Raw genomic sequence first — 27,537 nt, forward strand, 5'->3', positions numbered from 1 at the left:
GCTTGCGATGCGTCGTCATACGTGGTCGGGTGTGTGTTACAACAGGCTAACGAATCGGGGATTTTTCAACCGGTCGCTTATGCATCCAGGAGTTTGTCCAAGGCCGAAAGTGCCTGCAGCATGATTGAAAAAGAGGCTCTGGCATGCGTCTACGGGGTGAAAAAAATGCACCAGTACTTATTTGGCCTCAAGTTTGAGCTTGAAACTGACCACAAGCCGCTCATATCGCTGTTTTCTGAGAACAAAGGGATTAACACCAATGCCTCTGCCCGCATCCAAAGATGGGCGCTCACGCTGTCGGCATACAATTATGTAATCTACCACAGACTGGGCACAGAGAACTGCGCAGATGCTCTCAGTCGGCTGCCATTGCCCATCACTTGGGTGGAAATGGCACAGCCAGCGGACTTGCTCATGGTCATGGAGTCATTCGAGAACGAGAAGTCCCCCATTACGGCCCACCAGATCAGGACCTGGACCAACCAGGATCCTTTGCTGTCTTTGGTAAAAAACTGTGTCCTCCATGGGAGCTGGTCCGGTGTCCCAGTGGAGGTGCAGGGGGCGATTAAGTCGTCCCACAGACGCAAAGACGAGTTGTCCCTGCAGGCGGACTGTCTATTGTGGGGCAATCGCGTGGTCTTGCCCAAGAAAGGCAGAGATACATTCATATGTGAACTGCACAGCACCCACCGTAATGATGAAAGCCATAGCCAGATCCCATGTGTGGTGGCTCGGCATTGACTCAAATTTATAGTCATGCGTGCACCTGTGCAACACTTGCTCTCAGCTGAGCAATGCACCCAGAGAGACACCGCTAAGTTTGTGGTCGTGGCCATCCAAACCGTGGTCGAGGATCCATGTAGACTATGCGGGCCCATTTCTAGGCAAAATGCTTTTGGTTATCCTGGACGCATACTCAAAATGGATTGTGCAATAATGTCAGTAAGCACATCCATGGCCACTATTGAAAGCCTGTGAACCATATTTGCCATGCACGGCTTGCCTGATGTCCTAGTCAGCGACAATGGGCCATGCTTCACCAGTGCTGAATTCAAGGAATTCATGACCTGCAACAGGCTCAAACACATCACATCTGTTCCGTTCAAGCCCTCATCCAATGGCCAGGCAGAACGGGCAGTTCAGACCATCAAGCAAACCTTGAAACATGTGTCGGAAGGCTCCCTGCAGACACCACTGTCCCGAGTGCTGCTCAGCTACCACACCAGTCCCCACTCACTCACCGGGGTTCCCCCAGCCGAGCTGCTCATGAAAAGGGCGCTCAAAACAAGGCTCTCTCTTGTCCACCCTGATCTCCATGATCACGTGGAGGGCAAGTGGCATCAACTAAGTGTGTACCATGACTGCGCAAATTTGTCACGTGATATTGAGATCAATGATCCTGTGTTTGTGCTCAATTATGGACATGGTCCCAAATGGCTCGCTGGCACGGTTACAGCCAAAGAAGGGAGTAGGGTATTTCAGGTTAAATTGGCCAATGGACAAACGCACAGAAAACAAATTGCAGTTCACCAACAGCTACGAACAACCCGAAGAAGACACCACCAACTTTGACCCTCCAACACACATACAAATGGCAACTGACATCATGGTTGACCACGATGCCGAACTCATCATCCCCAGCAGCCCGGCAAGGCTGGCTGCCCAACAGCCCAGTGAAGAACTGACCAACCCACCCACACCAGCATTTGTACCGAGACGATCGACAAGGGAGCATAAAGCCGCAGATCGTCTCACCTTGTAAACAAGTGTACTGTTGACTTCACGGGGGAGTGATTTTATGTATTTAACCCTTTGTAACTTGCATTACTCCTGACCACCAGAGGGCCCACCTGTTGGAGTCCCAAGGAATCCCAGCATCCCTTGGGAGCACAGTATATAAGCAGGCCACCCACGAGGTACCTGCACTCTGGAACCTTAATAAAGGAGCTAAGGTCACAGTTGCTCATTACACACAGTACTCAGTCTCACCATTTATTATGAGTATAACAATTGGCGACGAGATAATGAACAACTGCGCGAAAATGCAAAGAACAGTCGGCATCCTGGAGAAGTTCTCAGAAGGGGACAATTGGGAGGCCTTCGTGGAGAGACTCGACCAATACTTTGTGGCCAATGAGCTGGAAAGGGACGAGAATGCCACCAAACAAAGGGCGATCCTCCTAACTGTCTGTGGGGCAACCACCTATGGCCTCATGAAGAATCTCCTGGCCCCGGCAAAACCGACAGAGAAATCCTACGAAGAATTGTGTACGCTGGTCCGGGAGCACGTAAATCCTTAGGAAAGTGCTTTGATGGCGAGATATCGGTTCTACACATGTCAACGATCGGAGGGCCAGGAAGTGGCGAGCTACATCGCCGAACTAAGGCAGGACATTGTGAGTTTGAGGGATTCCTAGAACAAATGCTCAGAGACTTTTTTGTACTGGGCATCGGACATGAGACAATCCTTCGCAAACTGTTGACTGTAAAGACTCTGAATCTGAGTAAAGCCATAACGATAGCCCAGGCATTTATGTCCACCAGTGACAACACCAAGCAGACTTTGCAGAACAAAGAAATTTCAGCCAGTACTGTGCATAAAGTAACGTCGGTTTTGAGCAGAAATGTACACGGCAGAACGTACACACCGGCTGCTGTGGCCCGACCTCAATTGACCCAGATTCTGCCATCATCTGCTAATGCGAGGCAGTTAACACCCTGTTGGCACTGCGGAGGTGATCATCGGCCCCATCAATGCCGCTTTAAGCACTATGCGTGTAATGGTTGCAGAACAATGGGCCACCTCCAATGAATGTGCAGGCGAGCTGCAAACCCTGCAAACCACCACGTTGCAGAGGAAGATCGAGCCACAGTGGATCAGACTGAGTTGGAAACTCGTACGGAGGAGGCAGAAGTGTACGGGTTACACACGTTCACGACGAAATGCCCACCAATAATGTTGAAAGTTGAACTGAACGGCATTCCAGTATCTATGGAGCTGGACACGGGGGCAAGTCAGTCCATAATGAGTAAAAAGGCCTTCGACAGGCATGGGGAAAGAAGGCACACAGGCCCAAGCTCAGCCCCATTCAAACTAAACTAAGGACTTACACCAAGGAACTAATCCCTGTAATCGGCAGTGCAGAAGTCAAAGTTTCCTATGATGGAGCAGTACACGAACTCCCGCTGTGGATTGTGCCAGGGGATGGCCCCACCTTGTTTGGCAGAAGCTGGCTGGGAAAATCCGCTGGAACTGGGACGACATCCGAGTGCTTTCGTCCGTCGACAACGCCTCATGTATCCAGGTTCTATGTAAGCTCCCATCGTTATTCAAGCCAGGCACTGGAAGCTTCTCGGGGGCGAAAGTGCAGATCCATTTGATTCCCGGTACGTGACTCATCCCCCACAAGACTCGGGCGGTACCGTACATGATGCGTGAAAAAGTGGAAATTGAGCTGGACAGGCTGCAACGTGAAGGCATCATCGCGCCGGTGGAATTCAATGACTGGGCCAGTCCGATTGTCCCGGTACTCAAGGAGGACGGCACGGTTAGAATTTGTGGGGACGATAAAGTAACGATTAACGATTTTTCGCTGCAGGACCAGTACCCGCTACCCAAGGCGGGCGACCTATTTGCAACCCTGGCTGGAGGGAAGACCTTCACCAAGCTGGACCTGACCTCGGCCTACATGACGCAGGAGTTGGAGGAGTCTTCGAAAGGCCTCACCTGCATCAACACGCATATGGTCTTTTTATCTACAATCGGTGCCCGTTCAGGATTCGGTCGGCCGCGGCAATCTTCCAGCGGAACATGGAGAGCCTGCTAAAGTCAGTTCCTTGCACAGTGGTCTTCCAGGACGACATATTGGTTACAGGTCGGGACACCATGGAGCACTTGAAGAATCTGGAGGAGGTTCTTAGTCGGTTAGATCGTGTGGGGCTCAGGTTGAAACGCTTGAAGTGTGTTTTCCTGGCACAGGACATCGAATTCTTAGGAAGGAGAATCCTAGCAGACGGCATCAGATCCACCGACGCCAAGACGGAGGCTATCAATAACACGCCGCGACCACAGAATGTGATGGAGCTGCGGTCGTTCCTGGGACTCCTGAATTATTTCGGTAATTTCCTACCTGGATTAAGCACCCTGCTAGAACCCCTACACAAGGGAGATGACTGGGCATGGGGGAATTCACAAGAGGCTGCCTTTAAGAAAGCCAGAAATGTATTGTGTCCTGTATAATCCATGTAAACGATTAGTGTTAGCTTGCGATGCGTCGTCATTCGGGGTCGGGTGTGTGTTACAAGAGGCTAATGATTCAGGGATTTTGCAACCGGTTGCGTATGCATCCAGGAGTTTGTCCAAGACTGAAAGGGCCAACAGCATGGTTGAAAAAGAGGCTCTGGCGTGCGTTTACAGGGTAAAAAAAAATGCACCAGTACTTTTTAGCCTCAAGTTCAAGCTTGAAACTGACCACAAGCCGCTCATATCGCTGTTCTCTGAGAGCAAAGGGATTAATACCAATGCCTCTGCCCACATCCAAAGATGGGCGATTACACTGTCGGCATACAACTATGCAATCCGCTATAGACTGGATACAGAGAACTGCGCAGATGCTCTCAGTCAGCTTCCATTGCCCACCACCGGGGTGGAAATGGCACAGTCAGCGGACTTGCTCATGGTCAAGGAGACATTTGAGAATGAGAAGTTCCTCATTACGGCCTGCCAGATCAGGACCTGGACCAGCCAGGATCCTTTACAATCCTTGGTAAAAAAACTGTGTCCTCCATGGGAGCTGGTCCAGTGCCCCAGTGGAGGTGCAGGAAGCGATAAAGCCATTCCACAGATGCAAAGACGAGTTGTCCCTGCAGGCAGACTGTCTTTAGTGGGGCAATCGCATGGTCTTGCCCAAGAAAGGCAGAGACACATTTATTTGCGAACTGCACAACACCCACCCAGGCATCGTAATGATGAAAGCCATAGCCAGATCTCACATGTGGTGGCCTGGCATCGACTCAGATTTAGAATAAAAAAATAAGAACATACGAACATAAGAACATAAAAATTAGGAACAGGAGTAGCCCCTCGAGCCTGCTCCACCATTCAATAAGATCATGGCTGATCTGGCCGTGGACTCAGCTCCACTTACCCGCCCTCTCCCCGTAACCCTTAATTCCCTTATTGGTTAAAAATCTATCTATCTGTGACTTGAATACATTCAATGAGCTAGCCTCAACTGCTTCCATGGGCAGAGAATTCCACAGATTCACAACCCTCTGGGAGAAGAAATTCCTCCTCAACTCGGTTTTAAATTGGCTCCCCCGTATTTTGAGGCTATGCCCCCTAGTTCTAGTCTCCCCTACCAGTGGAAACAACTTCTCTGCCTCTATCTTGTCTATCCCTTTCATTATTTTAAATGTTTCTATAAGATCACCCCTCATCCTTCTGAACTCCAACGAGTAAAGACCCAGTCTACTCAATCTATCATCATAAGGTAACCCCCTCATCTCCGGAATCAGCCCAGTGAATCGTCTCTGTACCCACTCCAAAGCCAGTATATCCTTCCTTAAGTAAGGTGACCAAAACTGCACGCAGTACTCCAGGTGCGGCCTCACCAATACCCTATACAGTTGCAGCAGGACCTCCCTGCTTTTGTACTCCATCCCTCTCGCAATGAAGGCCAACATTCCATTTGCCTTCCTGATTACCTGCTGCACCTGCAAACTAACTTTTTGGGATTCATGCACAAGGACCCCCAGGTCCCTCTGCACCTCAGCATGTTGTAATTTCTTCCCATTCAAATAATATTCCCTTTTACTGTTTTTTTCCCCAAGGTGGATGACCTCACACTTTCCGACATTGTATTCCATCTGCCAAACCTTAGCCCATTCGCTTAACCTATCCAAATCTCTTTGCAGCCTCTCTGTGTCCTCGACACAACCCGCTTTCCCACTAATCTTTGTGTCATCTGCAAATTTTGTTACACTACACTCTGTCCCCTCTTCCAGGTCATCTATGTATATTGTAAACAGTTGTGGTCCCAGCACCGATCCCTGTGGCACACCACTAACCACCGATTTCCAACCCGAAAAGGACCCATTTATCCCGACTCTCTGCTTTCTGTTCGCCAGCCAATTCTCGATCCATGCTAATACATTTCCTCTGACTCCGCGTACCTCTATCTTCTGTAGTAACCTTTTGTGTGGCACCTTATCGAATGCCTTTTGGAAATCTAAATACACCACATCCATCGGTACACCTCTATCCACCATGCTCGTTATATCCTCAAAGAATTCCAGTAAATTAGTTAAACATGATTTCCCCTTCATGAATCCATGCTGCGTCTGCTTGATTGCACTATTCCTATCTAGATGTCCCGCTATTTCTTCCTTCATGATAGTTTCAAGCATTTTCCCCACTACAGATGTTAAACTAACCGGCCTATAGTTACCTGCCTTTTGTCTGCCCCCTTTTTTAAACAGAGGCGTTACATTAGCTGCTTTCCAATCCGCTGGTACCTCCCCAGAGTCCAGAGAATTTTGGTAGATTATAACGAATGCATCTGCTATAACTTTCGCCATCTCTTTTAATACCCTGGGATGCATTTCATCAGGACCAGGGGACTTGTCTACCTTGAGTCCCATTAGCCTGTCCAGTACTACCTCCCTAGTGATGGTGATTGTCTCAAGGTCCTCCCTTCCCACATTCCTGTGACCAGCAATTTTTGGCATGGTTTTTGTTTCTTCTACTGTGAAGACCGAAGCAAAATAATTGTTTAAGGATCAGCCATTTCCACATTTCCCATTATTAAATCCCCCTTCTCATCTTCTAAGGGACCAACATTTACTTTAGTCACTCTTTTCCGTTTTATATATCTGTAAAAGTTTTTACTATCTGTTTTTATGTTTTGTGCAAGTTTACCTTCGTAATCTATCTTTCCTTTCTTTATTGATTTTTTAGTCGTTCTTTGCTGTTGTTTAAAATTTTCCCAATCTTCTAGTTTCCCACTAACCTTGGCCCCCTTATACATATTGGTCTTTGATTTGATACTCTCCTTTATTTCCTTGGTTATCCACGGCTGGTTATCCCTTCTCTTACTGCCCTTCTTTTTCACTGGAATATGTTTTTGTTGCGCACTATGAAAGAGCTCCTTAAAAGTCCTCCACTGTTCCTTAATTGTGCCACCATTTAGTCTGTGTTTCCAGTCTACTTTAGCCAACTCTGCCCTCATCCCACTGTAGTCCTCTTTGTTTAAGCATCGTACGCTCGTTTCTGACACAACTTCCTCACACTTAATCTGTATTACAAATTCAACCATACTGTGATCACTCATTCCGAGAGGATCTTTTACGAGGAGATCGTTTATTTTTCCTGTCTCATTACACAGGACCAGATCTAAGATAGCTTGCTCCCTTGTAGGTTCTGTAACATACTGTTCTAAGAAACAATCCCGTATGCATTCTATGAATTCCTCCTCCAGGCTACCCCGTGCGATTTGAGTTGACCAATCGATATGTGGGTTAAAATCCCCCATGACTACTGCCGTTCCTTTTTCACATGCCTCCATTATTCTCTTGATTATTGCCCGCCCCACCGTGAAGTTATTATTTAGGGGCCTATAAACTACGCCCACCAGTGACTTTTTCCCCTTACTATCTCTAATCTCCACCCACAATGATTCGACATTTTGTTCATTAGAGCCAATACAGTCTCTCACAACTGCCCCGATATCATCCCTTATTAACAGAGCTACCCCACCTCCTTTCTCTTCTTGTCTATCTTTCCGAATCGTCAGATACCCCTGTATGTTTAATTCCCAGTCTTGGTCACCCTGCAACCATGTTTCTGTAATGGCCACCAAATCATACCCATTTGTAATGATTTGTGCCGTCAACTCATTTACTTTATTTCGAATGCTGCGTGCGTTTAGGTAGAGTGTTTTAATCCTAGTTTTTAAACCATGATTTTTAGTTTTGACTCCTCCTGCAGCCCCTTTATATTCAATGGCCCTTTTTGTTTTTTGCCTTGGGTTTCTCTGCCCTCCACTTTTCCTCATCTCCTTTCTGTCTTTTGCTTTTGTCTCCTTTTTGTTTCCCTCTGTCTCCCTGCGTTGGTTCCCATCCCCCTGCCATATTAGTTTAACTCCTCCCCAACAGCACTAGCAAACACTCCCCCTAGGACATTGGTTCCGGTCCTGCCCAGGTGCAGACCGTCCGGTTTATACTGGTCCCACCTTCCCCAGAACCTGTTCCAATGCCCCAGGAATTTGAATCCCTCCCTGCTGCACCACTGCTCAAGCCACGTATTCATTTGCGCTATCTTGCGATTCATACTCTGACTAGCACGTGGCACTGGTAGCAATCCCGAGATTACTACTTTTGAGGTCCTACTTTTTAATTTAGCTCCTAGCTCCTTAAATTCGTTTCGTAGGACCTCATCCCTTATTTTACCTATGTCGTTGGTACCAATGTGCACCACGACAACTGGCTGTTCTCCCTCCCTTTTTAGAATGTCCTGCGTACGCCAGAGTCATACTTGCTCTCAGTTGAGCAATGCACCCAGAGAGGCACCGCTAAGTTTGTGGTCATGGCCCTCCAAACCTTGGTCGAGGAGCCATGTAGATTATGCGGGCCCATTCCTCGGCAAAATGTTTTTGGTTGTCGTGGACGCTTACTCAAAATGTATTGAATGTGCAATAATGTCTGAAAGCACATCCACGGCCACCATTGAAAGCCTATGAGCCATGTTTGCCACGCACGGCTTGCCTGATGTCCTAGTCAGCGACAATGGGCCGTGCTTCACCAGTGCTGAATTCAAGGAATTCATGACCCGCAACGGGATCAAACATGTCACATCTGCCATGTTCAAGCCCGCATCCAATGGCCAGGCAGAACGGGCAGTTCAGACCATCAAGCAAAGCTTGAAACGTGTGTTGGAAGGTTCCCTGCAGACCCGGTTGTCCCGAGTGCTGCTCAGCTACCGCACCAGACCCCACTCACTCACAGGGATTCCCTCAGCTGAGCTGCTTATGAAAAGGGCACTTAAAACAAGGCTCTCTCTTGTCCACACTGATCTCCATGACCACGTGGAGGACAAGCGACATCAACAAAGTATGTACCATGACCGCGCAAATTTGTCACGCGATATTGAGATCAAAGATCCTGTATTTGTGCTCATTGATGGATATGGTCCCAAATGGCTCGCTGGCACAGTCACAGCCAAAGAGGGGAGTAGGGTGCTTCAGGTCAAACTGACCAATGGACAAATGCACAAAAAACATTTGGACCAAATCAAATTACGGTTCACCAACAGCTACGAACAACCTGAAGAGGACACCACCAACTTTGACCTTCCAACACACACACACTCACAAGTGGCAACTGACATCCCAGTTGGCCACAAAACCAAACTCATCATCCCTAGCAGCCCGGCAAGGCCGGCTGCCCAACAGCCCAGTGAAGAACTGACCAACCCACCCACACCAGCATTTGTACTGAGACGATCGACAAGCGAGCGCAAAGCTCCAGATCGTCTCACCTTGTAAACAAGTGTACTGTTGACTTCACGGGGGAGTGATTTTATGTATTTAACCCTTTGTAACTTGCATTACCCCTGACCACCAGAGGGCCCACCTGTTGGAGTCCCAAGGAATCCCAGCATCCCTTGGGAGCACAGTATATAAACGCAGGCCACCCACAAGGTACCTGCTCTCTTGAACCTTAATAAAGGAGCTAAGGTCACACTTGCTCATTACACACAGAACTCAGTCTCACCATTTATTACGAGTATAACAATAAGTACATGTAAATCAATGTAATACTTATTCTTGCGGATCCTACAAGGTCGTTCCATCGTATGCGGCATTGGTTGCCCTCACGCACCTCATTGGTCGCCAATGAGACCACCTCTGCTATCTCAGTCCATATCTTCTGGTAGGCCTTTGGAGTGGGCTTCTCCCCCCCTCCCTGTGTCAAATCACCCCAGCGTAACTCGATGTCCTGCAAGAGGGAGGCATTTGCTTCGTCTGAGAACCTCCTGGCTCTTTTGCGCCCTCCAATGTGCTCCCCTCCCACTTCACTGCTCTCTCCAGTGTCAGTCTTCACAGCGTGCTGTGATGCCTCCTCCTCTCTCTCCATTACAGGCCAAATTAGGTCAAATATGTGGTTGGTAACAGCTACTTTCTATGTGCCTACTTGCTGTGAAGCTTTGAAGTCTCCCTCCTTCCTCCCAAAGCAGCCACACCACACCCAGACATGCCTTCAGTCCCTCTGAGCTTCCTCTCTCTCTGTCTCCTCTTCTGTGCATGTCATGATGACCCTTGACCTCCAGAATCACGGGAATCGAGCATTGCCATGCTATTGTTAAGGATGGCCACACTTTACGGCAGAAGCTCAAAACATTTTTACGCTACTGCCCATTTTATATCGCTCTTGGTAACGCCCATTTTCAAAAGTGGAGACTAGGTGGTTTGAGAATGGGCGAGAAGCCGGCGATCTAAAAACACTTTTTTAACACCCATGCCGGAAATATCACCTATTTTTGGGCGATAAGCACAAAAGTGGAGGTTCTAGTCCCTGAAAGTGGAAGCGAGGGTGGAAAAATGATTGCCCTTGGTTGAGGAACCTAGAGACCCCTAGATCTCAGTGACCCAGTCATCAAAACAATAATGATTAGAGAGCATTGATCTCATGTGCAGGCAGTGCTGAGGGTTTCCATGCATTTAGTTAAGACGATAGAGAAGTGGGAAGACTCAATGCATTTGTAACTCACTGCAGGAAGTTTCTCACAACATGCATAACATTATGGAGAGTGATGGTCCAGCAGGCTTTTACAGCCACAACCGAGCAGGAGGCTGTCTGAAGAAGCATGGCGGCTTTCCGAGCGGCAACTACCATTTCTTCAGCAGATGTCTTGAGGCTGAGCCTGAAAGCCAAATTTGCACAGGGCTCAGATGATCAGTAACACTTCTGAGCCTGTATGCTGTTGCCGTGGGCTGCAAGGAGAGGTCACAGATTTCACTGTCTTTCCAATGAGCCCACTTCCTTAAGGCCCTTTCCAATTTTTACACATGAGGCATTTTCAGACATGAGCCCTCTGCTCCCTGTACTGAAGGAGCTGTCCTGCCAAAATGCCAACAGGAGACCACAAACGAGCAGGGTGGATAAGGGGGAACCAGTGGATGTGGTGTATTTGGACTTTCAGAAGGCATTCGATAAGGTGTCACATAAAAGGTTACTGCACAAGATGAAAGTTCACGGGGTTGGGGGTAAAATATTAGCATGGATAGAGGATTGGCTAACTAACAGAAAACAGGGAGTCGGGATAAACGGGTCATTTTAGTTTGGCAAACAGTAACTAGTGGGGTGCCTCAAGGACCAGTGCTGGGTCCTCAACTATTTACAATCTATATTAACGATTTGGATGAAGGGACCGAGTGTAATGTAGCCAAGTTTGCTGATGATACAAAGATGGGTGGGAAAGCAATGTGTGAGGAGGACACAAACAATCTGCAAAGGGATATAGACAGGCTAAGTGAATGGACAAAAATTTGGCAGATGGACTATAATGTAAGAAAGTGTGAGGTTATCCACTTTGGCAGAAAAAAAAATGTATTATTTAAATAGGAAAAAATTACAAATTGCTGCAGTACAGAGGGACCTAGGGGATCCTTGTGCATGAAACACAAAAAGTTAGTATGCAGGTACAGCAAGTAATCAGGAAGGCAAATGAAATGTTGGCCGTTATTGCAAAGGGGATGGAGTATAAAAGCAGAGAAGTCCTGCTACAACTGTATAGGGTATTGGTGAGGCCACATCGAGAGTACTGCGTACAGTTTTGGTCTCCGTATTTAAGGTGGGATATACTTGCACTGGAGGCAGTTCAGAGAAGATTCACTCGGTTGATTCCTGAGATGAAGGGGTTGACTTATGAAGAAAGGTTGAGCAGACTGGGTCTAAACTCATTGGAGTTCAGAAGAATGAGAGGTGATCTTATTGAGACATATAAGATGATGAGGGGGCTCGACAAGGTAGATGCAGACAGGATGTTTCCACTCATGGGGGAATCTAGAACGAGGGGGCATATTTTTAGAATAAAGGGTCGCCCATTTAAAACTGAGATGAGGAGGAATTTCTTCTCTCAGAGGGTTGTAAATCTGTGGAATTCTCTGCCCCAGAGAGCTGTGGAATCTAGGTTATTGATTTTTTGAGCGATAAGGGAGTAAAGGGTTATGGGGAGTGGGCACGGAAGTGGAGCTGAGCCCATGATCAGATCGGCCATGATCTATTGAATGGCGGAGCAGACTCAAGGGGCCAAATGGCCTACTCCTGCTCCTATTTCTTATGTTCTTATGTTCTTATGTTTCCAATATTGATTAATTTGCATCAAACAGACATACATGCGAAAGTCATGTTGCCTCAGCTCACCTATACCCTGCTTATTGCAGATCTGCTGAAACCTACCATTATAACCAATATTTAAAAATTATTTTTGTTCAGCTGAATGCTGCAGTTAATGCCCAAAAGTGCATCTCACTCAGATTTGCAGCTAACAGAGATGCTACAATTAACTTACCACAGTGCCTCCAATAGCAGCCCAGCTTTGGCAGCAGTGCTACAGAGTAAAATAGACATCAGTGCCCCCAGCAGTGCTAAGACCCACCTGAAGAAATGGTTTTCCTTGGCACCTCTAGAGGCAATAGTGTTGGAACAGCATTGTAAACAGCCTCCATCTTTTAGCTGCTTGCTGTGCTGGCTGACGGCTCATCTCACTGCACAAGCAAATGATTTGGTTTCCTGATTGCTGGCCCACACAAATGTCCCCAGCGATTAAGGAAAAGAAAGATGCAACAATTTTCAAACAATTGTCTCCCAGCATATTATAAAATCACATCTATTTATAATGGGTCAGCACTATGAAAGCAACTTTACAGTTGTACCGAAACATTTCTCTGCATTGTTTTCTGTGGAATCTAGAAAGTTTTCTTACATCTATTTCCAATTTGTTTACCATGTCATATTCAGACTTTGATTAGTTCATTCCCAAAATGTTTATGTTTCTGATACTAGACACTTTGCTCATCAAACAAATTAGAAAATAACACTGTAGTATTGCAAGTGATCTAGCAGCTTGTCCTCAAATATAATTGAGGGGCAGCTGTCAGTTGAAGACATTGGCAATAAAATATTATTATACAACGTCTGTAACCTGGAAATAATTAAAACGACATAAACACAGGAGCTGCATTTTGGTCAATCCAGATGTGAGAGTTAGACGATCGGGGAAATGGAGATCTCCGATTGCCCACAGATTACTAAAGAGTCAAAAAATACCACAGAATTATGCAAACTTCAACTGAGCCAAACACTATCAGGAAAAGGTACTTTATACCACCAGAAAAAAAAAATATTGGTTTGATCAGAGTGATTGAATAGATTCACTGAATCGATTCAGTGTATTGTTTGGAGCGATTGGATGGAATAATCCATTAGATTGATTGGAATGATTGATCAGACTTTACGGATGGATTGATTGGAGTAATTGATTGGAGTGATTGATTGAGTTGATTAGCTTGATTGGATGGATCCCAAACAAATCAAAACGGTAACAAAAATAAAATTTAAGCAATCACTAATCCAATAATCATTCAGTTCCAGCTGCCGACATAAAAAATTTGGGAGAAACATGTAGGTGTCATACACGCAAAAGTGCAATGGACCAGAAAAAGACAAAATGAATCATTTAAACTTGGCCATTTTTGCATTGATTTTGTTTAGTATTTCATGTGAGGTCAGCCTGTAAATCAGAAGGAGAGATACCAGTAAATAGGGTGGTTAGTTTTATATGGTGGGAAGGTTTTATTGTCTCCAACAACCCATAACATGAGGGGGACCATCCAGACCCACTGGGCACAAGTATCCCATAATTCAGAGCTGGAGCTCTAGTGGCTGAAATTGCCCACCGCCCGAAATGGGGCGGACCTACCGATTTCTAACGGTTCAGTCTGCCCCAATATATGGGGCGGACAATCCAGAGAAATTCAGGTCTTTGTTTTTATTGGAGCGGGGCGGAAATGCCGTCAACATCGGGGTGGAAGTGCGGGTGGGTTGGAGCGGCCGTCACTCTGCGTCATCAGTGCCACGTTGATGAAGTCAGCGGGTCGCTGATGATGTCAGCACGACGTGGAAATGCCACGTCGTGGTGATGTGTCACAATGTCCCTCCCCTTCAGTTAAAGGGGATGGCCATTGCAAACTCTGCAGCCACTTTAGTGGCAAACACTGGGCCACCAGGGAGGGTTTTGGCCGAGCTCGCGCCGAACCCATGGCCGCCATTGTTGGGCTGAACTGGCAGTTGGCCGACAATTGAAATAAAATGGTGGCCACGGCAGTGCGCCCTTCCCTTTAAGGGTAGATGCACCACCCAGTCGCAAGAAGTTTCCCGCTGGGAAAAGCTGTCAGTGGCACTGACCAGCGGCCGCTCCGCTCCCGCGGGGCAATTTCCCATGGGATAATTTCCCACGCGGGGCGGAAATGGGGTCGCCGCCGGTCGGTAAGGGGTCGATGGTGCAGCAACATGGACGGAGCAGAGACGTTCTCCGTCGGGGAAATCCACAAGGGCAATTTACAAAATGGTGGCCCTTCCATGCCGACCGAGTGGTGAGTGCTTACCGACCCGTGGCCACTGTTTTCAGGTGGCCAAGGCTCTTATAGAAAGGGGGAATTTCGGTCCCGTCGTCTCTGCTCACTAGAGCTGCCAGGATGCAGAGTTTGAACCCTGCCTCTTCTGACTCAGCAGACAGGAATGCTACCACTAAGCCAAAGGCTTGACCACTTTAGCCAAGGTAGCCCAATAAGATGTCAGATAATGCTTATATTAGAGCTGTGGGAGAACTAGGGGAGGGTTAAGGGAACCTAATTACTACAGTACTGAGCTTACCTTCAACATTTCATCATTAGAGCTGGGAACAGGAACACCAGATACATAAAAAAGCATGAAATGAGAAATTCTGAAGAAAGGCCTACCTCAAACATTGACCTTGTGACTGGCCTGCTGTGTATTTCCAGCATTTTAGTTTCAGATTTCCAGCATTTGCTATTTTTGCCCTTTTGATGTGATGTGAGAAATTATAGTTTGGCTTCTGAAGGCTGTTGCTGATAGGTGGGGCTCAGTTAAAACCGATGGCAGGATTGTTACAACAGAATTCAGATTCAGCTCCATTGGAGATGAATACCAAGTGGAGCTATCAATTGAATATTCATTGACACATGTATATTAAACATTTGAATAGCTTTCTGTACAATTCAGTCTGACTATCCAAACCTTCTTCATAGTGCTGATAAGGAGTTTTATGGTAAAACTAGTCTCATTACACCAATACAATCAAGCAATTTGCAAAAAGATGAATACCACTGAGAGTAACAATTTTTTTGGTACTTATTTTCCATTGTGATGACTAGATATTGGAAACTTGTATCTAAAATGGTATGGAAAGCAGAAGTCTGTCGAAAGCATCACCCTGGATTGATTGTTAGGCTTCTGATAGAGCACTTTACAGCAATATCCTTGGAGTAACTATGCAAACATTATTGGCTGATGAGCATCTCGTATGCAATGCATTAGGAATGTGCTGATATGGTATAAGGAATGCAGAATTGTCTGATTGTGGTGAAATCATTAACTGAGTTCATAAAACCATACATTGAGAGCATATTTTCCTCCTATTTTATTTCACTGACAATTACCTGGATAAAATACAGGTCAGAAAATCATATTTTTGTTGTGGAAACATTCTATACTCTTTGTCAATGATTGTTATTGTACTGTATAATGACCTTCAAAGGAATGCTGTGAAGAATTATAGTCATAAATAACCAAAAACAAAATAAAAGTAAACAAATATAAACAAATATACACTTCCAGAGTTATTCATATCTCAGTAAAATTAAATCAAAGCAATAAGGCAATAGCGAAAATTGCAAAAACAGTCAAATACATATTGTCACCTGTTCCTAACACTTGCTATACAGCTGCATCCTGCATGCTCACTTTTCTACTTACTGGAAGGATGTTTGGAATTGGATATGAAATAGATAACTGAAGCACAACAAAGGGAAGAACAGTTGAATACAGCTTAAAAGATACACCTTTTCTTAACCTCATTGTCCCCTGCTCTTGCTGATCTGCCCTTAATAAAGTGATCTTAAGAAAAACCATGTTCCACATCCATTACTTCCAGTAATCTGCGTGAAATCCTCAATCTTTAGGGTTGGATTTTACCAACCTTGGCAGGTCCGTGGCGGGGGATGTCGGTGGTGGGTCCTGACCTCGCTGCCAACTCCAGCCTGCTCTGTAGGATGATTTTTCCCTGATGGGGCTTCTAAGCCTGCCCAGCGCATATGCCGGCCAACTGAAGGAAGCGAGTCTGATGACGTCATTTGATGACATGTTATCAGTTGCTTTCCTCAAAGGGACCATGTGCAAATTTATTTTGACATTTTTGCTGTCAGTGTTCTACAGCATCGAGGTACTGCAAACACTGACAAGCACTGCACATAGGTGCAGGGCTGCACCCAGGCTCTCACATCACTCCCTCCATATGCTTAAGATGGGAGTCACAGCACGCAAGAAGGTTCTCTTCCCTTCCAATGGGCAGAAGAGACCACTCCAGGAGACCAATGCAGCCTGGTTGCACATTGCACAGGAGGACATAAGCAGAGATATCGTCAGGAGGACAAGGCTGCAGTGATCTTAGTAAATCACGAAACATTACTGCAAAGCTGCATTGAACCTCATCCAGCTGTGCCTTTCATCACATCCCCATCACTCTGCCTTCCCCACCCTACTCCTACACATTCTTACTCACATCAACTTATCTTGCACCTCCACCATCCCTCTCTATCTACATTATCACTTCCCCAACTCACTAGCCGCCCCTCACACTCACCCTCATCCTAGTCAATTCATATCAACTAACAACACACAAGGGTAAGCACTTGTGGCTGTTCTACTTCAGGCTGATCTTTCAATAGCTCTTACCAAAATATCTCATTGTGTAACTTTTTCCTTTGCCTTCTGTTTCAGGTCATGTTATCTTTACCTGGTGTAACCCTTTGCTTAGATAACATTTTTGTAATATTAAAATATATATAGACAAATAGATAAACAGCTCCCTTGTATAACTGAAAATGGTTATTACTCTGGTCTCTGGGGCTGACAACTCCAAAATTAATTTTTAAAACTTAGTTTCTAATTGGAACATTTACGATTTTTTTGGAGTAAATTTATGCATTTTAGCAAAGCAAGTACGTTGCATAATTTGAAATAGCAATAGAAATGTAATTTGCATTTTATTACTACATCTTTTAATATTCTACTTCAGTACTTCAGTTCAATTGGAAATCATTTTTGATTTGTATTTGCAAACAAAAATGCGAAAAAGTAAATTAATGGAAGAGATTATCAGAATCCTGCAGGTCTTAAAAGAGCTGGAGGAGGTACATAGCGGGAATTCCATTCAAGTGATTCACTGTCATTATGGAAGAACATACAAGTCAAAAATTAAGCGGTTTAACTAATAGTAGAAGTATTAAGACAGCTGATTAATAGTACAGTTTAAAAAGATTTTGAGGAGGTGCTTGAAGATGGGAAGAGAAAAAGGCAGAAGTATTTATATTTATTTTATTCCTGGGATGTGGGAAAAGTAGGAATTGCCGATCCCGCCTTGATCCGAGAAGGTGGTGGTAGACCTTCTTGTAGAACTGCTGCAGTCCTTGTGGTGATGGTGCTCCTGCAATGATCTTTGGTAGGGAATTCAAGGATATTGATCTATATACATATATATATAAAAGCCATAATAAAAGAACAATTATTTTTGTCCAAGTCAGGATGTATGTAATTTAGAAGGCAATTTGATGGTGATGGTGTTCCAAAAAAATTACCGCACTTGTCCTTCTTGGTGGTAGAGGTTGCAGGGAGGAAGATGCTGTTGAAATGACCTTGACTTGCTGCAGTGCCTCCTGTAAACTGTATATACTGTAGCCACAGTGGACTAGGCTTGAAGGGGATAGGGACTGAGTCCATTGGCAATGGGGTAATTAATCAAGTGAACTGTGCTGTCCTGAATGGTATTGTTGCAGTTGCATTGGATATTGATTCCAGTGGCAGGAGACATCCGCCCCACCCCCACAGAATTTCAAGGCTGTAGTGTAAATGCATCCTACGATATGCAAGGGGCTGCTTTTACCTATCTACATACCTACATAAAACTGTTGCAGGTAGTACAAGTTTTGTCTGCCATACTTCAGGTATCACACCTGTCTACATGCAAGTTCTGTGTTATACCTAGAGCATAAGAAGATAAGAAATAGGTGCAGGAGCAGGCTATATGGCCTCTCGAGCCTGCTCCGCCATTCATCAACTCCATTTTCCCGTCCTATCCCCATATCCCGTGATTCCCTAAAACCTATCAATCTCTGTCTTGAATATACTCAACTTGCAGCTGATTGGCTCAAATTTCAAATGTATAAACCTGCAACAAATCAGGGGTGGGGATTCTACAGAAATGAAAATCACCCATCACAACGTTCCAAAATACTACAAATCAAAAATGTACAATCAGCAACAATTAACAATTAGCAACAAGGAATGCGAAGCAATCAATCAAAATATTTTTTGAAAATATTTTTGGTTGCCATCTTTTCACTGAGTTGTGAGCTTATTCCTAGAAATAAGATTTGTAATATAATAAAGACAGAAACAATGATGAAATAACATGATTAAATTTACCTATTTAATCTATTGAAGACCTGTGCTTATGAAACAAGCCTCAGATCTATTCATGGAGAATCCTAAATATGTCATTTTTAGCTGAAGAGAGTCGGCAGGTTGCATTCTGCAGTTCCCAGCATGCATTTGTGCTTGCAACTTGCAGATTGGTTTATGATTGACAGGCACAGAACATGCTACATTTGCAGTTTGTAAGCCCCACCCCTTCCTGTACTCATCTGTATTGAAGGAAAATTACTGCAAACAAAAATCCCCAGCAAAGCTATTATAAAGGCAGTTTCATTAATATGATTGCATTGTTGTCTAAAACATAAAAATCAAGATAAAGCAAGAACTCTAACTCTTCTGAGACAAAGTTGAAAGGAAAAATGGTTTGGAGTCTATAATAGCCGACTCACCATGAAAGATCTGCATGATACATAAAATATCTACTATATATATACATCTGTAAATTTATATATATGCAAGATATGTGACAATATTTACATAAAGATGTCCATCTTCTATGCATTGCACATGGGTGTTATATATGTAAACTTGTATTCACTCTCTATAGCCACCAGAGGGCTCATCCCCTGGAGTTTCAAGGGATCCCATAATCCCTTGGGAGCACAGGTATTTAAGGAGGCTTCACAGGTTGGAGAGGCACACTTTACTTTGAGCTCACAGTGTTCAGTCTGACTCTTTCTCCATACACAACAACTGGCGACGAGATACAGATAGCGAACCCAAAGATGCAGAGAACAGCAGGCATCTTGGAGAAATTTTCGGAGGGAGATGATTGGGAAGCTTTTGTGGAGCGACTCGACCAATACTTCGCGGCCAATGAGCTAGATGGGGAAGCGAGCGCTGCCAAACATAGAGTGATCCTCCTCACCGTCTGCGGGGCACCAACGTATTGCCTCTTGAAGATTCTGCTCACTCCAGCGAAACCCACAGAGAAATCATACGATGATTTGTGCACACTGGTCTGAGAGCATTTGAACCCGAAGGAAAGCGTTTTGATGGCGAGGTACTGGTTCTATACCTACAAAAGGTCTGAAAGCCAGGAAGTGGCGAATTATGTCGCCGAGCTAAGAACTCTTGCAGGACATTGCGAATTTGAAGGACATTTGGAGCATATGTTCAGAGACTTTTTCGTACTTGGCATTGGCCATGAAACCATACTTCGCAAACTTTTGACTGTAGAGACTCCAACCTTGAGTAAGGCCATAGCGATAGCCCAGGCGGTCATTGCAACAGTGACAATACGAAGTAAATCTCTCAGCACACAAGTACAAAAGCAGGGAGGTCCTGCTGCAACTGTATAGGGTATTGGTGAGGCCGCACCTGGAGTATTGTGTGCAGTTTTGGTCACCTTACTTAAGGAAGGATATACTAGCTTTGGAGGGGGTACAGAGACGATTCACTAGGCTGATTCCGGAGATGAGGGTGTTACCTTATGATGATAGATTGAGTAGACTGGGTCTTTACTCGTTGGAGTTCAGAAGGATGAGGGGTGATCTTATAGAAACATTTAAAAAAATGAAAGGGATAGACAAGATAGAGCCAGAGAGGTTGTTTCCACTGGCCGGGGAGACTAGAACTAGGGGGCACAGCCTCAAGATACGGGGGAGCCAATTTAAAACCGAGTTGAGAAGGAATTTCTTCTCCCAGAGGAATCTGTGGAATTCTCTGCCCAAGAAAGCAGTTGAGGCTAGCTCATTGAATGTATTCAAATCACAGATAGATAGATTTTTAACCAATAAGGGAATTAAGGGTTACAGGGAGCGGGAGGGTAAGTGGAGCTGAGTCCACGGCCAGATCAGATCTTGTTGAATGGCGGAGCAGGCTCGAGGGGTTAGATGGCCTACTCCTGTTCCTAATTCTTATGTTCTTATGTATTATGTGCTGCTACAAGTACTGTGAACAAAGTGATGCTGTTTTCAAATCGTAACGTACAGGGCAGGTCACACATACCTGCAGCTGCATGTCCGCAGATATCTCAGAGTCCACCATCAAGGGTGATGAATGTAAGGCCACTAACACCTTGTTAGCACTGCGGGGGTGATCATCATTTTCATTCATGCTGATTCAAAGAGTATATTTGCAAGTGCTGTGGAACAATGGGACACCTCCAACGAGTGTGCAGATGAACTGCAAAGCCTGTTAAACCTGCAAACCACCATGTTGCAGAGGAGGACAGATCCACGGAGGATCACTATGAACCAGAGCCTCAGATCGATGAGGCAGAAGTATATGGGGTGCACACATTCACCACGAATTGTCCCCTGATAATGCTGAATGTTGAAGTAAATGGACTCCTGGTGTCAATGAAGCTGGACACGGGCGTGAGCCAGTCCACCATGAGCAAAAAGACTTTCGAAAGGTTGTGGTGCAACAAGGCCTCAAGGCCAGGCTTAACTCCAGTTTGCACGAAACTAAGAACTTACACAAAAGAACTGATTCCTGTAATCGCCAGTGCTACCATAAAGGTCTCCTATGATGGAGCAGTGCACAAGCTACCACTCTGGGTGGTATCGGGCGATGGCCCCACGCTGCTTGGCAGGAGCTGGCTGGGAAAGATACGCTGGAACTGGGATGATGTGCGAACACTATCGCCAGCTGACGACACTTCGTATGCCCAGGTCTTAAACACATTTCCTTCACTGTTCGAACCAGGCATCGGGAAATTCCAAGGAGCAAAAGTGCAGATCCACCTAATTCCGGGGGCACGACCCATCCATCACAAGGCGAGAGCAGTACCGTACATGATGAGAGAAAGGCTAGAGATCGAGCTAGACCGGTTGCAAAGAGAGGGCATCATTTCACCAATCGAGTTCAGCGAGTGGGCCAGTCCTATTGTCCCAGTCCTCAAGGGAGACGGCACCGTCAGAATCTGTGGCGATTACAAAGTAACTATCAATCAATTCTCCCTGCAGGACCAATACCCACTACCACAGGCCGACGACCTCTTTGCAACGCTGGCGGGAGGAAAGATGTTCACGAAGCTGGATCTGACTTCAGTTTACATGACGGAGGAACTGGAGGAATCATCGAAGGCCCTCACCTGCATCAACATGCAAAAGGTCTTTTTGTTTATAACAGATGCCCGTTTGGAATCTGATCAGCGGCGGTGATATTTCAGAGAAACATGGAAAGCTTACTGAAGTCGGTCCTGCACACCGTGGTCTTCCAGGATGACATCTTGGTCACAGGTCGGAACACAGTCGAGCACTTGCAGAACCTGGGGGAGGTTCTTAGTCGATTTAACCGCGTGGGGCTCAGGTTAAAATGCTTGAAATGCGTTTTCCTGGCGTCTGAAGTGGAGTTCTTGGGAAGGAGGATTGCAGCGGACGGCATCAGGCCCACCAACGCAAAGATGGAGGTAATCGAGAGCGCACCGAGGCCACAGAACGTGACAGAGCTGCGGTCGTTTCTGGGACTCCTGAACTACTTTGGTAACTTCTTACCGGGTCTCAGCACACTGCTAGAACCACTACATGTCTGACTATGAAAAGGGAACGAAAAGACCAAGGTCACACTTTACTTTGAGCTCAGTGTTCAGTCTGACTCTTTCTCCATACACAATAACGGGAATGTGATTTTCATTTGGGAAAATCAGCACTGACAGGGTGGTAAGCGTCAAAAAATGCTGTCACCCCATTAACCCTGACGATTGGCTTGCTGCGACTTTCACATGGGCTGACTGCTGGCTGGCCAAAGCTCCTGCCTAACACAAATGGTCGGGCTCTTTCCCATGTAAATCATGGGCCTAGTGACGTAGTTAGGATCTCAATTGCAAATTTAAGGGACATGTGGGCACAGCTTGAGACGCACACACTGCGCGCATGTGTACTTGAATTTTGATCAGGAAGTGGGCAGCATTTTTTTTGGTGGACTGGAAAGCGCAGCCATGCTCCTTGTGGCTCAAGAGAAATACCACGGGCCGTTGCCTGTCCGGCTCTGCCTCGTGCCGCCCTGGCATCATGATTGCCCCCATACCCCGATGACCTACCTGCGAGGCTCTGCCAGCATTCCAGTGGACTGACATACCTGAGGCTGAAGAGCGATAAGCTGATTCAGGGCGTCTGTTTGACAGCCACAGCTCGCGTGGCAAATTTAAATGAGGCCAGGGTTTCAGAATCATGAACGTTTCTTTGCTGCCGAACAGGTGGTTGACCAGTGCGCTCTGCTTATCAATCACTCAAAAGTCAAAATCAACCCTGGGAAGTGAAGACCAAGAATAGTCTTCAGTGTGTGGGGAGTGGGGGATGGGAGATTAATGGACAAGGGCACGGCAACATAAGATACAGCTAGATTATATAATGTGGCAAAGAACAAGCACCAACACGCTGCCAACACATTGACCACGTAATTGCCCCTCTTATCGCCAGCTGTTAAGGCTGGTTTTGGCAAGGGAAATGGTGCCCACGTCGCTTCTGCCCACTTCCAGCGTGGGCCGCGGCGGCTGCCATTTTGGGCAGGTCGATAGGGCGGCCGCTGCCTACTTTCGGTGGAGGAATGCTAATGAGGCAGATCGTGATGTCAATCAGTGTGCAATGCTAATTTGGCGCACGGCGTGCTATTTTGGACGTTGCCGCTCAACTGAACGCCCTCTCCAGAGCATGCCCACCTGAACGTGTGTTCAACTGCACAGCGAAACCCCCCCCCATCAGCCGTATTTAAAGGGCTCATCAAGTACTTGCAGGTGACTTACTTTTTGATTTCTACTGGCTCTGTGTACGTTTGTGCAAGTACAGTTATTTAAGTTGGTGAGGTGACAGGGAGAGGCGCTGCAAGTGGAGAAGGCCTTGCTTCTGATTTCAAAGGGCTGAAATTGCCCACCGCCCGAAACGAGGCACACCTACCGTTTCCGATGTGTTCCGGCCACCCTACTGCATGGCGCAGCCAAACCTTTGAAGTTCAGCACTTCGGGGTTTTTTTTTGGAGTGGGGTGGAAGTGACCTCATCATGGGGACGGAACTGGGGGTGGGGCGGAGTAGCCGTCACTAACGGGGCAGAAGTGTCCGATGTTGCAAGGCATCGGCGCTGTGCTGATGACATCATCGCGCTAGCGCGTCACAATGTCTCTCCCCTTCAGTTAAAGGGGAGGGGTGCTGCGAACTCTGCAGCCACTTTAGTGGCAAACACTGTGCCACCAGGGAGGGTTTGGGCCGGGCCAGTGGCCTGGCATCCAAGAGGGAGTGCCAGGCTGCCTGTTGGCGGCCCAGGCAAACCCGCTACCATAATTGTCGGCCCAACTGGGCAGTCGGCCAACAAAAAAAATAAAATGGCGTTGCCGGCATCACCACCTCCCATTTAAGGGCAGCCGCACCGCCAAGGCACAGAGAGTGTACTGACAACAAAAGCTGTCAGTGGCCCCGACCGGCGGTGGGGCCACTCCCGCAGAAAAGTCCAGGAAAGGGGAAATTTCACGAGGGGCAATTTCTGGAAGGGGTCAACGCCAGTGGGTAAGGGGTCAGTGTGTGCACGCCATGGTGGGAAAATGGGCGAAGCGGTCCCGAACACCGTTCCAAAACTGAGGCAGGGCAATTTTCAAAATGGCGGCCCCTCCATGGAGACTCGGCTGTCATTCCGCACCGAACCGTGGTCACCGCTATCAGGCTACACTTCAAAAAGTACTTCATTGGCTGTAAAGCACTTTAGGACATCCGATGGTCGTGAAAGGCGCTATAGAAATACAAGTCTTTCTTTCTTCTTTCTTTACCACACTGCTGATATTTTAACCCCCCTACACGGTCTGTCTTGTCGAGCACCGAGGGGGGGGAGGTGTTTAAAATTGGTGCTCTTATATTTAGCTATTTTATGGCAGCTATATATCTGAGACTTGACACAAGGTGACTTAAACAATGATTGCCCTGTGAGCATTGCAAACTTAAAATAATCCTGAATTAGATCAGGAATAAACAAATTCCTGCAGTAAAATACAACTAACTTTGAAATATCTTGAGAAGAAATGATTAATGTGCTCAAGGACATGCCGATGTCCTTTGATTTCTAGTCATCGATGCAAAGCTACAAAAAATTCGGAAAATGGGTCAGTTTCTCTTACAGTAGTCTGGGTGTATGGGGGGAGCTGGGAGATTCTTCTTCCTTTGTTCATTAGGCCCTGTATCATCTGGGAATTATTGCAGTTATAAGGTTTTTAATGTTCAGGAAAAAGTCTCACAATCAGGGTATTATTGTCAAAGTATGGCCTGGATTTTGCACAGAATTCTTTTTACTGTGCAGGAAAATTATTTTAAACTTCAGACATTTAATGTCAGTGTACTAATAGCTCCTTTTGTTTATTAAAACAGTGAATACTGCTGATGAGAGTTAAGGGTAAGCAAGATGGGTTGGCATATTATTGAGATCCCTTGATTTTCCACTTTTTGTAATCTAGCAGAGACAAAGGCAGCTTGTCTCACTAATACTGAGTTTTATAAAAGGACCCATCTGTTGGGAACAGCTGGAATTCTATTCTCAGTGGGGCAGGGCTCCTACTGTGTGCAAATGGCATGCTGGGGGGAGGGGGGGAAAGAAACATTTTGTCGCTGCAACCCAGTCCCCAACTAGCATCCGAGCTTAATTTGCTGCCCTCTAACCTCTCCTAATTGCCAACAGTGGCCACATTTCTGACTAAACATCATTAGACAGTTTTGGATTGCCATTTACACATTTTAATTTGACAGCTTCTACCAGTAGTTTGAAAATGGATCATGCGGATTGTAGCTTTACTGCAGTTGGGAATCCTTTAATGTCTCTGGAGTTAAATCCAGACCTTTTACAAATTTTATTAATAAGAAATTGTCTATTATTTTGCGAACCACAAAAGCTCTGGTGATTTCTCAGTAATGAAAATCACTGCAGACAAGATAACAGTACACATACATATCAAGGCAAAGTTATGAAGAAATTAGTCTTCGGCTTATCACATGGAGAAAGAAAAGAACGGGAACTAAAGGGTGGGAGAGCTGCCACTTCCATTAGACCTGCTGTTCAAAGCAAGGCTTTATGCTATGGGAGATGGTCGGTTAAATGCCACAAGCCGTTACATATTATAGAATGGTTTAGATGCTCCCAATTTAAAACTGCGTTATAATTTATGATTTAATTTCAAGGACTTTAGTATTGGGCATGCCACACTTCTGAACAATTTGTAATATAACACACATTTCTTATCACCCAACCTATCTAAACGCCTGAAAAATTATAATCTGTCTGGGACCTGTAAATCCAAACCATATGCTGCAATATCAGAGAATCATACAGAACTGGAGGAGAACATTTAGCCCATTGTGCCTGTGCCATTGTTTATATATCCTGATTTAAATTTGAAAACATTCACAAACAATGCGTACACAGAAAGGAATGATGCACCAAAATAAAATATAATTCTTAATGCATTAGTCCAGTACTAATACAGCAACAGCACTAATGCAGTATTAATACAGAAACAGTACTAATCTAGTACTGATACAGAAACAGCACTAATCCAGTATTAAAACAGAAACAGCTCTAATCCAGCTTTAATACAGAAACAGCACTAATCCTGCATTAATACAGAAAAAGCACTAATCCAGTACTAATACAGAAACAGCACAAACCAGCATTAATACAGAAACAGCAATAATCCAGTACTAATAAACAGCACTAATCAAGCATTAATACTGAAGCAGCACTAATCCAACATAAATACAGAAAAAGCACTATCCAGTACTAATACAGAAACAGCACAAACCAGCATTAATACAGAAACAGCAATAATCCAGTACTAATAAACAGTACTAATCAAGCATTAATACTGAAGCAGCACTAATCCAACATAAATACAGAAAAAGCACTAATCCAGCATTAATCCAGAAACAACAATCCAATATTAATACAGAAACAACACTAATGCAGCATTAATACAGAAACAGCAATAATCCAGTACTACTACAGAAACAGCACTAATCCAGTACTAATACAGAAACAACAATAATCCAATATTAATAGAGAAACAGCATTAATCCAGTACTAATACAGAAACAGCACTAAACCAGTACTAATACAGAAACAGCAATGAACCAGCATTAATACAGAAACAACAATAATCCAATATTAATAGAGAAACAGCACTAATCTAGTACTAATACAGAAACAGCACTAAACCAGCATTAATAAAGAAACAGCACGAATGCAGCATTAATAGAGAAACAGCACTAATCCAGTATTAATATAGAAACAGCACTAATTCAGTATTAATAGAGAAACAGCACTAATCCAGTATTAATACAGAAACAGCACTAATCCAGTATTAATACAGAAACAGCACTAATCCAGTATTAATAGTGAAACAGCACTAATCCAGTACTAATACAGAAACAGCTCGAATCCAGTATTGATAAAGAAACAGCACTCATCCAGTACAAATACAGAAACAGCAATAATCCAGTACGAATGCAGAACAGCACGAATCCAGTACTAATACAGAAACAGCACTAAACCAGCATTAATACAGAAACAATAATCCAATATTAATAAACAGCACTAATCCAGCATTAATACAGAAACAGCACTAATCCAGAATTAATACAGAAACAGCACTAATCCAGTATTAATAGTGAAACAGCACTAATCCAGTACTAATACAGAAACAACAATAATCCAATATTAATAGAGAAACAGCACTAATCCAGTACTAATACAGAAACAGCACTAAACCAGTACTAATACAGAAACAGCACTAAACCAGCATTAATACAGAAACAACAATAATCCAATATT

This window comes from Pristiophorus japonicus, chromosome 1, assembly GCF_044704955.1.
Source record: "Pristiophorus japonicus isolate sPriJap1 chromosome 1, sPriJap1.hap1, whole genome shotgun sequence".
Classification (NCBI taxonomy): domain Eukaryota; kingdom Metazoa; phylum Chordata; class Chondrichthyes; family Pristiophoridae; genus Pristiophorus; species Pristiophorus japonicus.